At 49.3% G+C, this 14688-nt stretch overlaps 1 protein-coding gene across 1 annotated transcript in view; it reads right to left on the reverse strand.

The window, feature by feature from the left end:
• The window catches only part of PAG1 (phosphoprotein membrane anchor with glycosphingolipid microdomains 1), a 70479-nt gene extending 69888 nt beyond the window's left edge, over positions 1-591 (reverse strand). Inside the window, exon 1 of the mRNA XM_066578617.1 lies at positions 423-591. The gene's annotated coding sequence lies outside the window, so the exon portion shown is untranslated. The remainder of the gene's footprint in view (positions 1-422) is intronic.
• Between the last annotated feature and the right edge of the window lie 14097 nt (positions 592-14688).

Raw genomic sequence — 14688 nt, forward strand, 5'->3', positions numbered from 1 at the left:
GCTTTACACCAGCCAATCGGTGCCGGGAGATGCTGCGCCGTTCTATATACTGGTCACTGTAGGATATATTGTGTGTACATGGCTAACATGTTTGTGCGCTCCCAAGTATATACAAATAGTTGCCATATGTGACATTCTCTCCATACACCGCCAGACATTTCCAGCCATATGTCTCACATCCGGCAGAATCTCCGCAGAACGTTTTGACCCCTTATTGTAAGAAAGGGGATAACCAGCGAATGCAGAAGCAATGTACCTCCCCGAAAAGTGTAGCTGATGGCACGCCACTAGACAACAGGCACATGGGCTATGGTCTTACTATACCCGCCACTGCATTGCAAGTAGCGAGCGCTCTCTCTGTACTGTGCCTCTCCTGCAGCAGTCTAATGCATCATGCTAGGCGAGCAAAACATCAGACTTACCAGCATCCGGCAACTTTCCCCCTGGATAGAAGCGATGCAGAAGCAGCTCCTGACAAAGCCGAGCAGCTAATCCACCATCACACTGGAATGTAAAGCCTGCTGTAAGCTGGGTCACAGTGGGAATCTGCATGCAGCGCACAGACCACTTCCTTATCAGGCTGCCAGCTCCTTGCTCAGGCAACAATGCCTCCTCTGTCAGAACACAGTATATTACCACAACGACACTGCCCCTGCGTGCAGACGTTAACTCGCTCGCTGCCGGCCTGCCAGGGGTTAATGCTGGAGCCTTGGAGGATGCAGGCCGGGCTCTGTGGATATTGATCAGTGCATCACGCATATATAGCGGTCAGCTCAGACGACCGCTTCAATAATAGTCAGTAGGAACTAAGCCGTCAGTCTTCATTTTCCATAGAAACTCATGTCATACCTAAGGGGAGAATAAAAAATTTTTTTTTATTTTTTTTAAATCCCAATTTTCCAGACTCTTAAGGCCACACTTACGCTTTTTACCGCGGCATCAACGCTTCCATTGAGGCAACGCAGACCTGCGCTCAGAGGGTGCATTTTTAATGCCACAATTTTCTAGCGCCGTCTGCTCTATTTTCGTGTGTTATCGCGTTTTAAACGCACCCCATCACAATGATGGGGTGTGTTAAAAAGTGCAGAGCAAAATTGTGGTATTGCGTTTTACCGACGCTGTGTGTGAGAGTGGCGGCTAACTTCACACGGGCGAGCGCGATATAGGAGCGCACATCTCGCTTGCTAACATGTAATTCCTTGCGGATGTGAGGCGTTTAATAGGTCAAAACAGTCTCGCATTCGCATGTAGCGATCCTCCGCTGCGGCAGATTTTCTCCCATTTTTTCCAATGGGAGACCTTGCATCGTGTGCACCTAGCACGGGTCGCCGCCGCGCCAATAGCAAAAAACGGTCGCTGTGATGCGAGAGAATGTAGGAAGATAGAACAGGCTGCGATTTGTTTCCTGCATGGTGGTGCCATGTAGGAAAGCATCGCTCAGGTGTATGACCCCGTTCCAAAGAATGGGGTTCATATTTGTGCGTCTTGCAACGCACTAAGCTCATGCGATTTTCTCACCCGTGTGAAGGCAGTCTAACGTGACGGTGGTTGTGGCATTACGAGTATACATGAATGTTGTATAAAAGTGAAGTTCTGGAATAGAATGACTGCACCAACTCAGATTTTGGGAAGCCGCACCCCTAGCGGTAAGCCCCGCTCACTGTTCAAGAAAGTGGTGAGAGCGGCGGAACAAAGGATGCAAGTTATGGTCCAAAACGGGCATATGACAAACTTTGTGACGGTTTTCCATAAGAATTCTCACCTATAGTTCATGAGGGGGAAATGTATACATCTTAATACATTTTAAGAATTATCTGTTAAAAGGGGGTTTCCATGTAAATACTATTGCTGATCTATCCTCAGGATAGGTCATTAATAGTTGATCGGCTGGGGTCTGTTACTCGCGATCCCAAGCAATCAGCTGAGCAGGCGCATGCCACAACAACAGAGGTCTGAGCGGAAGCCTCATCACTGACCTCTGTGTAGTGGCCAGCGCTAGTAACTGCAGGCACAACTCGCGTTGATTTCAGTGAGAGCCGTGTCTGCAGTTACAAGCGCCGGCCACTACACAGAGGTCGGTAAGGAGACTTCCGCTCAGATCTCTGTTATTGCGACGCTAACAGCATCTGGAGCGGCGGACCCCAGCAGATCAACTATTGATGACCTATCCTGAGGATTAGAGATGAGCGAACCTACTCGGCCACGCCCCTTTTTCGCCCGAGCGCCGCGATTTTTGAGTACTTCCGTATTCGGGTGAAAAGATTCGGGGGGCGCCGTGGGTGAGTGGGGGAGGGGGGGAGAGGGAGAGAGAGAGGGCTTCCCCCTGTTCCCCACTGCTACCCCCGCTCCGCCACACCTCCCCCCAAATCTTTTCACCTGAGTACGGAAGTACTCAAAAGTCGCGGTGCTCGATCGAGTAATTACTCGAAACGAGTATATTCGCTCATCTCTACTGAGGATAGGTCATCAATAGTATTTCCACAGAAACCCCTTTAAGTGCTGGAGAAAGATGGGACAGTTGCCATCCTAAACATATCAAAAAAGTCCATGGTCTACAGCCAGGCCATCAGATACAACTTGCTCTGCTCCAACCCAAAAGACAGAGAGGAACATCTATACCATCTTAGAGGATCATTTCTAAACCAGGGCCACCATCCCACCTCAATTGATGATCAGATCACCAGAGCCACCAGGATACCCAGAAGTCAACTACTCCAATACAAGGAGAAGGAAGGAAACAGTCGTGTGCCTCTAATAGTGACCTACAATCCACAACTAGAGGTACTAAGGAAAACCGCAAAGAAACTCCACCATACCTACACAAGGATGACCGTCTGAAAACTATATTCCCGGACCTTCCGCTCCTATGTTACAGGCAACTTCCAAATTAAGGATGCCAGGGTAGGATTCCGCTGTGGGCTCCCGCATGCAGAATCCAGCTCTGCCGTGTGCAGGTGGCAAGTAAAATAATGCTAATTGTCAGGCTGCACTTCTACTTGTGGGCTCGGCCCGGCAATTGGGAAAATGTAAGCACTAGCGGCAGCTGCAAGCGCTCGTGTAGCAGCAGACTAAGGGTGCATTCCCACGGATGTATATCGGCTGGGTTTTCACGCCGAGCCGATATACGTCGTCCTCATCTGCAGGAGCGGGGGGGGGGGGGGGGGAGGATGGAAGAGACAGGAGCAGGAACTGAGCTCCCGCCCCCTCTCTGCCTTCTCTCCGCCCCTCTGCACTATTTGCAATGGGGAGAGGTGGGATGGGGCTAATTCTCGCCACTTAGCCCCACCCCCGCCCATCTCCTTTCATTGCAAATAGTGCAGAGGGGCGGAGAGGAAGCAGAGAGGGGGCGGGAGCTCAGTTCCTGCTCCTGGCTCTTCCATCCTCCACCCCCCCTGCAGATGAGGATGACGTATATCGGCTCGACGTGAAAACCGAGCCGATATACGTTCGTGTGAATGCAGCCTCAGGGCGCATTCAGATGACCGTATATCGGCCGGGTATTCACGCCGGCTGATATACGGCATCTCTCTTTGCAGGGGGAGTAGGCTGGAAGAGCTGGGAGCAGTGCTCTGAGTTCCCGCCCCCTCTCTGCCTCCTCTTCTCCCCCCCCCCACTGCACTATTTTCAATGAGCAGAGGAGGGACAGGCGGCGGAGCTAATTCTTGGAACTTAGCCCTGCCCCGTTCCGCCTCCTCTCATTGCAAATAGTGCAGAGGGGCGGGGAGGAGGCAGAGAGGGTGTGGAGAGGAGGCAGAGAGTGGGCGGGAGCTCAGAGCACTGCTCCCGACTCTTCCAGCCTCCTCCCCCTGCAGAGAGAGACGCCATATATCCGCTGGGCATGAAAACCCAGCGGATATACGGTCGTCTGAATGCGACCTAAGGCTCCATTCACATGGCGCAGTTTGGCTGCGATAAAAAACGCACCAAAAAGTGCATTTGCGAAACTGTGTGCGTTTTTTGCCCCATTTCACTACAAACGTAGTAAAAACCCACATGGTTTCACCAAAGCACTTTTTAGTGTGTTTTTAATGCAAGTGAACTGCGCCATGTGAATGGAGCCTTAGGCTGGTTTCACACGGGCGAGGGCGATACCAGGTTGTGAATCATGGCCCAATATCGCCCTCGCCATCCTTGTGACAGCCCCAGTGATGAGACGCTTTGCCGCGTTCATGTATGAAGGGAGGCCTGAAGGGGCCATACACCATCAATAGCTGTAGGCGGAATGCTCATTCAGCCAACAGCTTCTTCTCCCGACTGTTCCATACTCATGCATACTCCGTGCATGAATAAGCAGAGTGGAGAGAGCTGCAACCAGGACTGGGGGCACCCTAATCTTAACTGTATGCTCACTTACCTATAACAAACATATACTTACACCTTCTTGCTTGAAACGTGGGTTGGCCACAGCTTTATTAGCATATTTAAAACATATTTTAATCTTCCATTTAACTTAATTTCACTTAATTTAACTATCTTCTGTCTAACACCTTCCCATGCCGTAAACTGCTGCAATTCTTAAAACCGTAACGGCCACAGGACGTTTGTAAGCCCCTGTATCTCCCTTGGGCTTGAAAACCTTCCTCTACGCCGTAGCCCGCATGGGAAGCTTCCGGCCACGCGGTATGCGCCGTATACCTATGGCGCATCCCGCCCCCACCAACGCCAACCCGAGCCAACGCCATCTCCATTCCGTCTTATAGTCCTGACAAAAAGGTATCCAGTCCCACCTCGTTGAGGTGCACACCATCATCCCTTAATGCTCCTCTCTCCTTGTCCTCCAGCTCCAAGTGGCGGACTGCCACTCCGCCCAACTATTGCACGAACCTGGACATCCTTAGATTTATCATCTTTGTTTTCCTAAGTCGTTCCCCCCGGCGTGAACGACCAGTATGACTCTCCAGGGGGTCCACCTGCTTATCTCCAGGACAAATTGCAACATCCTGGGCCTTTGCAGCCCACGTACCCCGATCCAGTTTATGAGAGCGCCACTCAGACCTAGATTCCTCTCCCTAGGTCGAGCAGCCGCTCTTCTCTCGACCCAATAAATAATAGAATGTCCGACAATCCAACGTGCCCGGTTCCGAGGCTGAAAGAAATAGACCTAGCAAATACCCCCGTAATTACCAACAACCCATCCCAACTAACGCACCCCGAAAAAACCCACCTGTAATGAAAACCGAGGTATGACGGCAACTACCAGCTAATCCGTGACCATGGATCCTTCCACAGTACGTTCCGGTCTTACGTACGATTTATACCCCTGCGATTATCATCAACCGCTTCAAACCCCCCTTTCCGTCATGCCGAGAGCATCCGCTGTCGTCGCAGCCCCCGTTCTACATGATTGGGTTCCAAATTCCCCCGGATCCACACCACACTTCTTTTACGCCGACTGCCAAAAAACCGCCGAAAATTGGAAAACGGGTGAGGGAGGGGGCCTGGCCTCGCGTACTAATAACTGTTCACTATGGGTTTTTTTTTTTTTTTTTTATTATTTTTTATTATATATACTGGTCCATCACCTCCACTGGACACCCTTGCATCCCCCCTCGATTAATAGCGATCCACTCACCTCTACCATACGCTCCCGTAGTAATAACATCATATACCCGTAACACCCCAGCTTTACTTAGCTAGCCGGGACTATCTCACCGATCGCAAAACTGCGGCAAACGCCAGCACCTGAACACAAACGTATCGTATTCATCCGAACATACCCGTCAATAACTTAATTAACCATGAAACCATAATAGGTCGGCGCGTATCCGTAAGAAAACTTTTTTCTTCCAAACTACGAACTATATTGTTGTAACGCAAATTCTTTAGTCACGTCTAGCATTCAGTGTAATTTTTGCAAGCCAAGTGTTTTCTTGCCGCTCCAACCGATAACCATCTACCACGCAACTCCGTCAACATATCCAATGTCGACAAATTTCAACCATGTAGACCAAACTGAATTAGAATTTTTTACGTTGTAACCGCCACCAGTGCCTCCACCAGCTTCCGCAACTCTCCTCTGCCAGACTCCATAAGGAAAGCGGGCAGCGTACCCCCTCGGCATTCGCCTATAGGTGCCGCTCCCTGAACCAGTTCCATCCGCGAACGAGAGAGTGCGTCAGCTGCTCCTTTGTCACAACTAGGAACATGTTTTGCACGCAAATACATATTACCTTTCAAACATCTTACTACCACCTGCGACCTTTTTTTTTTTTATTTTTTTTATTTTTTTTTTTTTTTTGATCCAGTAACTCTGATTCCCATGACTCAATCGCCACCACTACAGAGAAGGACTCCAGCAACGTGATATTTTACCGCTTCTCTCTCCATGACCTTGGCCAGGACTCCCTGCACCGATGGTTGTTAAAGAATACTCCGACACCGCCCGAAACGGCTGCGTCGGCGCGCAAGCTGGTTTCAGTGCATTCCACCTCTTCCCTCGGGCATACCACCTGCCCGTTGAAAGAATGAAGGAACACCCTACCTATATGCAAATCTGCTTTATTCCCGTCGTAACCCGCACGACATGGTGTGGTTCGCGGACCCCCACAGTCGCCAGCGATAATTGCCTGGTAAACGGCCGCCCCATGGAGATCACTTTGTAAGCGAAATTTAATAAACCCAACAAAAACCTGATTTGTCGTAACGTTGCTTTTTAACATCGAGCCACATCGCCAACCACTTGCCGAAGCCAACACCCTTTCCACCGAATCGATCTCTATCCTTAGGCAGCGCAAACACGTGGCCGGGCCCCATGTCTTCTCTTCAGACCATGGGGCCCCCGCTAAACGCATTAGCCTCTGACAATTTTCCATCAGAAACCCACCTTCACCTGACGTTTTGAACCGACGACCAAAAAATTATCCAACTGATGTATTACCGATGTGATGCCCGTCTCATGCTTTAACATCCACTCAAGGAAAGAACTGACTAACTCGAAAATACCATGAAATTGAGCATCCCGTCGTTAATCACATGTCGAAGAAAAATTGGAACCTCGATTCTGCTTCCTAAAGTTGAAGCCATCTGGGTGAAATGGAAGCAGTCGAAATGCCGATTCTTGTCTGTTTTGCCAGCTGGGCAAACCTGCCCGCTGCCTTCACTAGCCGTATTGCGCGGTCGAAAGAAGTATAGGCTACCGCTGCTTCTTTTTAGATGCCATCATTTACCGATCCGAGCTTGGGAAAGATAAATGATGGATCCCGCGAAAAAATTCCCCGGTTTCCTTCTTGGGTGCCAGACCCAATGGGGACACGCGCAAGTCTTCAACGATGAGTCCTTGAAACAGGCCGACCATGCGGCCCATTTATTTATTTAATAATTTTTTTTTTTTTTTTTTTTTTTTTTTTTTTTTTTAAGCTAACTCAATATCGTCTCTTGCCGATCTTAAGTTAGGGCATAAAGTGGTGACTGTTGGTAAGCGTACGGAAATAAAATCTGCAGTAGCCCTTGTTGTACCCACCAACAATAGCCGTTTGGCCTAGGAGAGGCCGCAGGTGGCTGAGATGCGCCCCCCCGTGGCTCCCCCGAGAAAGGAAGTCTTAGCGGGTCGCTGTGCTAGAATCAGCTATACGTCTAAAATCTACACCATAGCGCCACCAGGCTGCGGCAGCCTGTATCCTGGAGCTTTGAGCGGCTGATGCTGGCATGTCACCTGCACCAGAACCAAATACGCTTGTAACCAGTTTCCAAAAGTTTTAATTTTAGGTTTTTTATAAGCACCACGCTCCATCGTCCGCTCTTTTTCCACCATCACGTGGTCCGCTGATAGCAAGGACCATATATCAATGTAAACACCGTACTTAATTTTCTCAACCGTATCATCAGGCAGACCTGCCCCCAGAGGGGCCACACCACAGAACAGAGAATCCACATATTGCCAACCAACGGTTGGATCACCTTCTGTACCCGCTGTTGAGCCAAATCCAGTATTTACCACAGGCGGGCCTGCACCCCCTGGAGCCACACAGGACACTAAAAGCCCTTTTTTGTATAAATCTTGCTCAACAGCGACCTTAGAACAGACACCAAATCACCATTCTCCGCAACCGTTGCGGGATCTATACCTTTTTTTTTTTTTTTTTTTTTTTTTTTTAACTTTAATACCCGCTGTTGAGCCATATCACTCTTGCTCAACAGCAACCTTAGCACAGACACCAATCTGTAACATTTTTTCAAACATCGTATAATGTGGACTCACCAAATGGACCGACCTTCGGCGTTGCCAAGGGTGATATCCTTGCTGTACCGCTCCCGCGGTTCCGGCTCAATTTCTGCGTGGGCTGCCGACCACTCGTATGCAGAGCCCTCCTCATGCTGTCTGATTGCGATGTGGCAGGCTGGTCTTGCCCTGACCGATCCTGCGGGAGGTCCTGCCACCTGCGTCGTTCCCGGACCTTCCTATAAAGGGATGGCTGTGGGTCCGGCCGCCGTGGTTGTTCCTCCAACTGGTAGGGCTCGGCTTGGTTACCGCTCCCCTCCTCCCCGCTTGACTCGCGCGCCCTGCCGCTGCGCTCTACCCTTGCCTGCTCTAGCTGAGCGTGAACTCTCGGTCCTGCCTCTCCTAACTAGCACGCTCTCTCTGCCTGCGCCTGGCCCCCTGACACTGTCTTTTAGAGCTCCTGCGGTGCGGCTGATTATGTGTGGGGGGGTAGTCTACGGGCTCTACTGGGGGGGTTATGTAGTGTGAATTAACGTAGTAGCGCCTGTACGCGCCGGCTGCGTTGGTGGCGGCTGACATATGGTGGGTGGTGGCCGATGTGCCCGCGGTATGGCCATAATGGAGTGGGCCGTGGTTCTGGGTGTCTCCTGGCTCTAATCCCAAATGTGCCGCACTGCCTGTTGGCAGGTCTATAACTCTCTGCGTGGCACTCTATCCCTGAGCTGAGGGACTCTAGTGGATTGTACCGTAAGCTGCCGCCCCTCCCCCCGCTGCTGCTAGACCCACTAGTACTCCCTGGGCTTTGTGGCCGGGGTTTGTATGGGACCCTGCTTCCTGGCTTCCCCTTCGAGCTCTCCTTCCTCCTCCCCCCCCCCCCCCCGATGCGCGGGCTTCCTCTATAGTTCGCCCTTTGTGATCCTTGCGCCCCCCGCGCGCTGCGCCGCCATTTTGAGAGGACGTGCGGCCTTACCGCGCGCTTCCCTGCTCCTCTCGCTGCTTGGTATCCGCTCACCTCTTTCCGGCATTGAAATCCTGCGCCCGGCCGCGCGCTGAAGCTGCGGTCCGGAGCCTGTTAAAGCTGCCGAACCGCTGTTCCCTCCGCTCCGGATCACCTATTAGTGCCGACCGCTGCACTTCCCCAGTCGGACCTCCCGCCGTACTCCTTGGTCCCGGCGCCATTTCGTCTGTCGCCCTTCCGGTACCCCTCCGGACTGCGCTGTCTAGGTACCTCGTCCTCCTCCCCGTTTTGCTGCTGGGCTAGAGCTTAATCCTGCTGGGGGGCTGTTTCTTCAGCGCGGCCTACCTCGCGGCGCCTCGTTCCCGCTGGCGGCGTCCTCCCCGGGCCTCTGGAGCTGTTCCTCCAGCCCGACTGGCTCCGTGGAGTTCGCGGTCATCCTGCAGCTTGTCATCAGCTCCTCTAGCCATCCGGTGCCGTCTTGCTTCACCGCTTCTTGAATCATCGAAGGTAAGCCGTCCATCTTCTCTCTTCTGTCTGCCGCTGTTTGTGTCTTCCACCCGATTCTTCCGTCCTTCTCCACCTTCCGCCGGCTTCTTTCCACTTGAATCTCCTGTCTTCTGCGCTCTTGGTCTTGCTTTAGTTGCTTTGGTTGCTCTCTCACTCTCGTCTGCTCTTCTACGACCTTCTTCTTTACTGTCCAAGCCGTTTGTGCTCCTTCCCGCTCTCTGGCTGTCTCCTTCCTGTCTTAGCTCCACCCCCTTTACCTAAGTTCGCTCTTTAACCTTTTCCTTTCCTGCCCCCAGTCCCACGCCGCATCGTTATTTACTTTGCGGCATACAAAGAGCTGCAGCGGTGGCTTATCTCCACCGGGAAGAAAAGGATTGGTCTTTTGATAGTCAACGCGCCCTATCATTCTTTCCACCAACATTTTCTGTCTGCAGGAGAGTTAGGAGGTCCTCATAAACACCATAGTTGTAGGGTCGCACCAAAATCGTCGAGATTGAATGATTTTTTACTAATGCGTTCGGGGCGTTATATGATAATTGATCTGTGTAAGCAGCAAAGAGTCATTAAAGGGAACCTGGCGGCCGTGGGCATGAGCCCTCATGGTGAAAAAGTCAGTAAAACTTTTATTTTTTTCATTTAAACCTCTTATCATTCTGTGCTGAACTGTCCAGTGGGCGGAGCTATCAGTGACTGACAGCTGTAAATCACCGATGAGACCGCCCACTGGACCTCTAAGCTCAGAAAGAGCAAAGGTTTAAGTGATTAAATTACTTGTTGCACTGAATCTTTTCCCATAAAACTATATATTAATCTGCTCAGCTCCTCCTGCCCTATATCCACTGCCTGCAGTTTGGACTACATCTTCAGACTAACCGCATCCCTTTAATGAGAATACAGTGACATTTATGCTTTGTACAAACGGATTGTGGTTACTTACAATACCTCGCTATGTGCAAAGAAAAGTCTTCTAAACAACTTGCATGGTGATCACTTGTTGACACATCTAGAATGAATGATGGTTGTTGGGTCCTCATCTGAAGGGCACCGAGTAATACTAGGTATCTCATGAAGTGGCCACTACAGGGAAGAGGTCTGGTTGACCACAGCTGCCCCTGGCACAAATAGCAGTCTCGAGAGCCGATGCCATGGAAATCAACCAGTCATCTGAGCAGCTCCTTCATTAAGTGCCAGTGATATTAATAAGAGGATGCCTCATTACAGACAAGCCTTTTCTTAAAGGGGCTGTACCAAGATAACAAGTTATCCAGAATCTACAGGATAGCTTGCTGATCATGGGGGCTGTGACCAATAAGACAACCGCCAATCTCGGGAACGAGGGTCCAGGTCCCCCATCCTTCTAACTGTGGGTTACTGCACCCCCACCAGTGAGGAGGAAACTGAATGGGGCACTGGTGGAGCAAGTGCACTAGCGCTCTATTCACTATCAATGGGACTGCGAAGATGGTGGAGCGACATCCACTCAAGTATTTCCATCAGCCCCATTGGAAAAAATGGAGTGCTAATCATGCATGTTCTGACAGTGCTGCCTTCATTCTTATGTTACTGTGGGGGGGGTACTAGAGTAGTATGTCTCCACTGGAAGTATGGGTTGGCCGGGCTCAGCTACAGGTAATGCCCAGGTCACGTCCAAAGCTGCCAAGAGCTCCCGATTGGCTCCCGCACACACACACCTTCACAGAATTCCGAGGTCCGAGCTGAGCTGACGAGCAATCAGCCCCAAGGCTACAGCAACACCAGCCTCCGAGCGGCCACTACGCCCACCTCAGAGCTCCTGAGCGGCCACCTCCACAACAATTACATGGCCCTGAGCGCCAGTGAGCAATGGTTTCTGATCCCAATATGCACAAATTTTGCCTTTTAATTTCCAATTAAGAAGCTGCTACTAATTTTGCAAAACAAGCTGGCCTACTGCTTTCTGCTTAGCAGCTTCATAATGCCTTCTCTGAACAATTGGATGCGTAGGCCTAGTTTCGACAGCGAAGAAAACGCATGCTAGCCGGCCAGGAGCTCGGAGATAGCCATGGCTGTAGCACTTCTGATGGTATTTCCCTTCATTCATCCTGCAAACGCCTGGTGAGTTCTCTTAAAGAAAATGCATCAGTCTGTATACAACAGAGCAAGGATCCTACTCATTTGAATGTTCAGCAATGGAAGGACATTATATGGAATGATGAATCATGATACTCCATCTTCATATCAGATAGATGTACCTGGGTGTGGAGGATGCTGGGGAACACCCTTTGTCTGAGTGTGTTGTCCCAACAGTTAAGTACAATGAAGTTCCGTTATGGTCTGGGGATGTTTAACGTGGCATGGTCTCGGTACGTTGGTTGTACTGATAAGAACCATGAACAGAAAGGTGTGCCTTCACATTCTAGACAATAATGTGCTGCGGACAATGTGGCAATACTCTCGGAATGGTCGGCCATACTTCCAGCAAGACAACACTCCTTGTCACAAATCGAACGCTGCTTTATGTTGGTTTGAGGAAAAGGATGGGCTGCACAGAGTCCCGACCTGATCCCTACTTTACATCTTTGGGAAGATCTGGAATGTCTGGTCAGAAAATATGAACACCGTCCATTTTTTTGTGAGAGAATGCACCAATGTTTGCAGGATGAATGGAGGGAAATACCAGCAGATGTTATATATATATATTTATATATATATAAATGCACTCACAGCGAGGCTTCCATCGGCGGCATTCCGTGATGCCGTAATTCAGAGAGGGGTTCACTCCCCCTGTGACGTGATGTTAGTCACATGACCTAGTTTTGGAACGCAACCTTCCTCCAATTTCACAAGTGAAAGCTTTATCAATTCATTCAACAATTACAACGAACATAGTAGCGCTACCATTCTACCTTATGTATGCATACTTAACCTGTACCATAAAAATGTAAAATATTATACAAATGAATAGTATCCCAGGATAAGGTATAAAAACAGGAGCCTCTCTATAGCGTTATACAGAGTTAACTTTATTACCTCTGTATATGGGCAATTTTATAAGATCACACGAATCCCAGTGATCACGCGTCGCAGTCCTGGGTATAAATAGATGATGGGAGAGATCTCTGTATTGTCCCCTGATATATTTATACATAGTTATTAGAGCGCCCCCTTGTTACAGTCCTGGGTATAAATAGATGATGGGAGAGATCTCTGTATTGTCCCCTGATATATTTATACATAGTTATTAGGTCGCCACTCAGCAGTCTTTTTTTCTAAATTAAATAACGCCAAATTCGATATTTGTATTGGTAGTGACAACAATTTTGATAACCTCTCTGGGTATTGTAGTCCACCTATTCCATTTATTACTTTAGTTGCCCATCTTTGTACCTGCTTAAGCTCTGATATGCCCTTCTTGAGCACTGGTGCCCAAAACTGTATACAATATTCCATGTGTGGTCTGACCAGTGATTTGCAAAGAGGAAGAACAATGTTCTCGTCATGTGCCCTTAGACTTCTTTTGATGTACCCTATGATACTATTTGCCTTGGCAGCAGCTGCCTGACACTGGTTATTCCAGTTAAGCTTACAGTTAACTGAAATCCCCAAGTCCTTTTCCATGTCAGTGTTTCCCATCAAACTACTAATGACCATTTGTCTATGAGTATGTGTATGTGTGTGGGTGCTTCTCATGCTCCGCTCCTGGTGACGTCATTACTCTGCCCCACGTGACGTCATTGCTGGTCCTACAACATATATAAAACACAGAGCCTGACCAACAGAAGAACAACAAAGTGAGGGCTCTTGGAAGGGGAGGACAAAAATAACAAAATGAGACTACAACTAAGCCGTTATTATCACAGACACAACTCAGCGGTCCTGACAGAAGACACCAACCTACCACCACCACGGAGATCCAGTGGGCTGAAGGACCTGTGTGACATCACTCCCGTGGGAGGAGCCATTGTGCAGTTTGGTAAAAGAGACCCTGTGGGCTGAAGGACCTGCGGTGATGTCACTGCTGTGGGAGGAGCCATTGTGCAGTTTGGTAGAAAGTACTGTATACTGGATAAGCCGACAGTAGCCACCGGGACCTGTGGTTACGTCCCCGTCATGTGATCACCTGTGTGGGTAGAGTCAGGGATCACATGACCAGGGGCTGATCACTGTATCCCAGATACTGCTGAGCTGGTGATGTCTGGAAATCAGCATGGATGCACCGCAGCTGTGTGTGTGAAACAGGATGCATGTAGTAGAGCTGTGTGTGTAATGTGTGTGAATCAGGATGCATGTAGCAAAGCTATGTGTGTAATGTGTGGGGTCAGGATGGATGTAGTAGAGCTGCATGTGTAATGTGTGGGAATCAGGATGGATGTAGTAGAGCTGTGTGTGCAATGTGCTCTGTGTATAATGTGTGGGGTCAGGATGGATTTAGTAGACCTGTGTGTATAATGTGTCGGGTCAGAATGGATATAGTATAGCTGTGTGTGTCATGTGTGGGAATCAGGATGCACGTAATAGAGCTGTGTGTGAGATGTGTGGGGATCATAATGAATGCACCATGTAGCACAGCTGTGTGGCGCATTGCGCCACCAGAAACACTGCTACTATAATTTTCTTATAATTACTAGTTTAGTATGTAATGGTGACATGTATTTCCTCTGCCCATATGCATTACCTTACATTTATCATTGCTTAACCTCATTTACCACTTTTCAGCCCCCAACTTACCCAGATCCATTTGCAACCGCATTCTGTCCTCTCTTGTATTAATTAGTTTATCAAAATTTGCAAATAATACAAAACTAAGTATTTTACTGTGCAATTCTTCTACCAGGTACCATTAATAAATCTATAAAAAAAAACATAGGGCCAAGTAACAACTCATGTGGTACCCCACTGGTACCAAACTTCAACGTGTGCTTATTCTGAAACGCTGCAGCACTGTACATAGCTGTCCCGAGTTCATGCTGCCCATGCTTCAGGTGGCATGAATCTGATGACAGAATCCCTTTAAAGTACAACTTGTAAATTTAACTTCAGAAAATACGTTTCCTCCCTCACCTTAGCAGTAAAATACTTTTCTTCT

This window comes from Eleutherodactylus coqui, chromosome 9, assembly GCF_035609145.1.
Source record: "Eleutherodactylus coqui strain aEleCoq1 chromosome 9, aEleCoq1.hap1, whole genome shotgun sequence".
Taxonomy (NCBI): domain Eukaryota; kingdom Metazoa; phylum Chordata; class Amphibia; order Anura; family Eleutherodactylidae; genus Eleutherodactylus; species Eleutherodactylus coqui.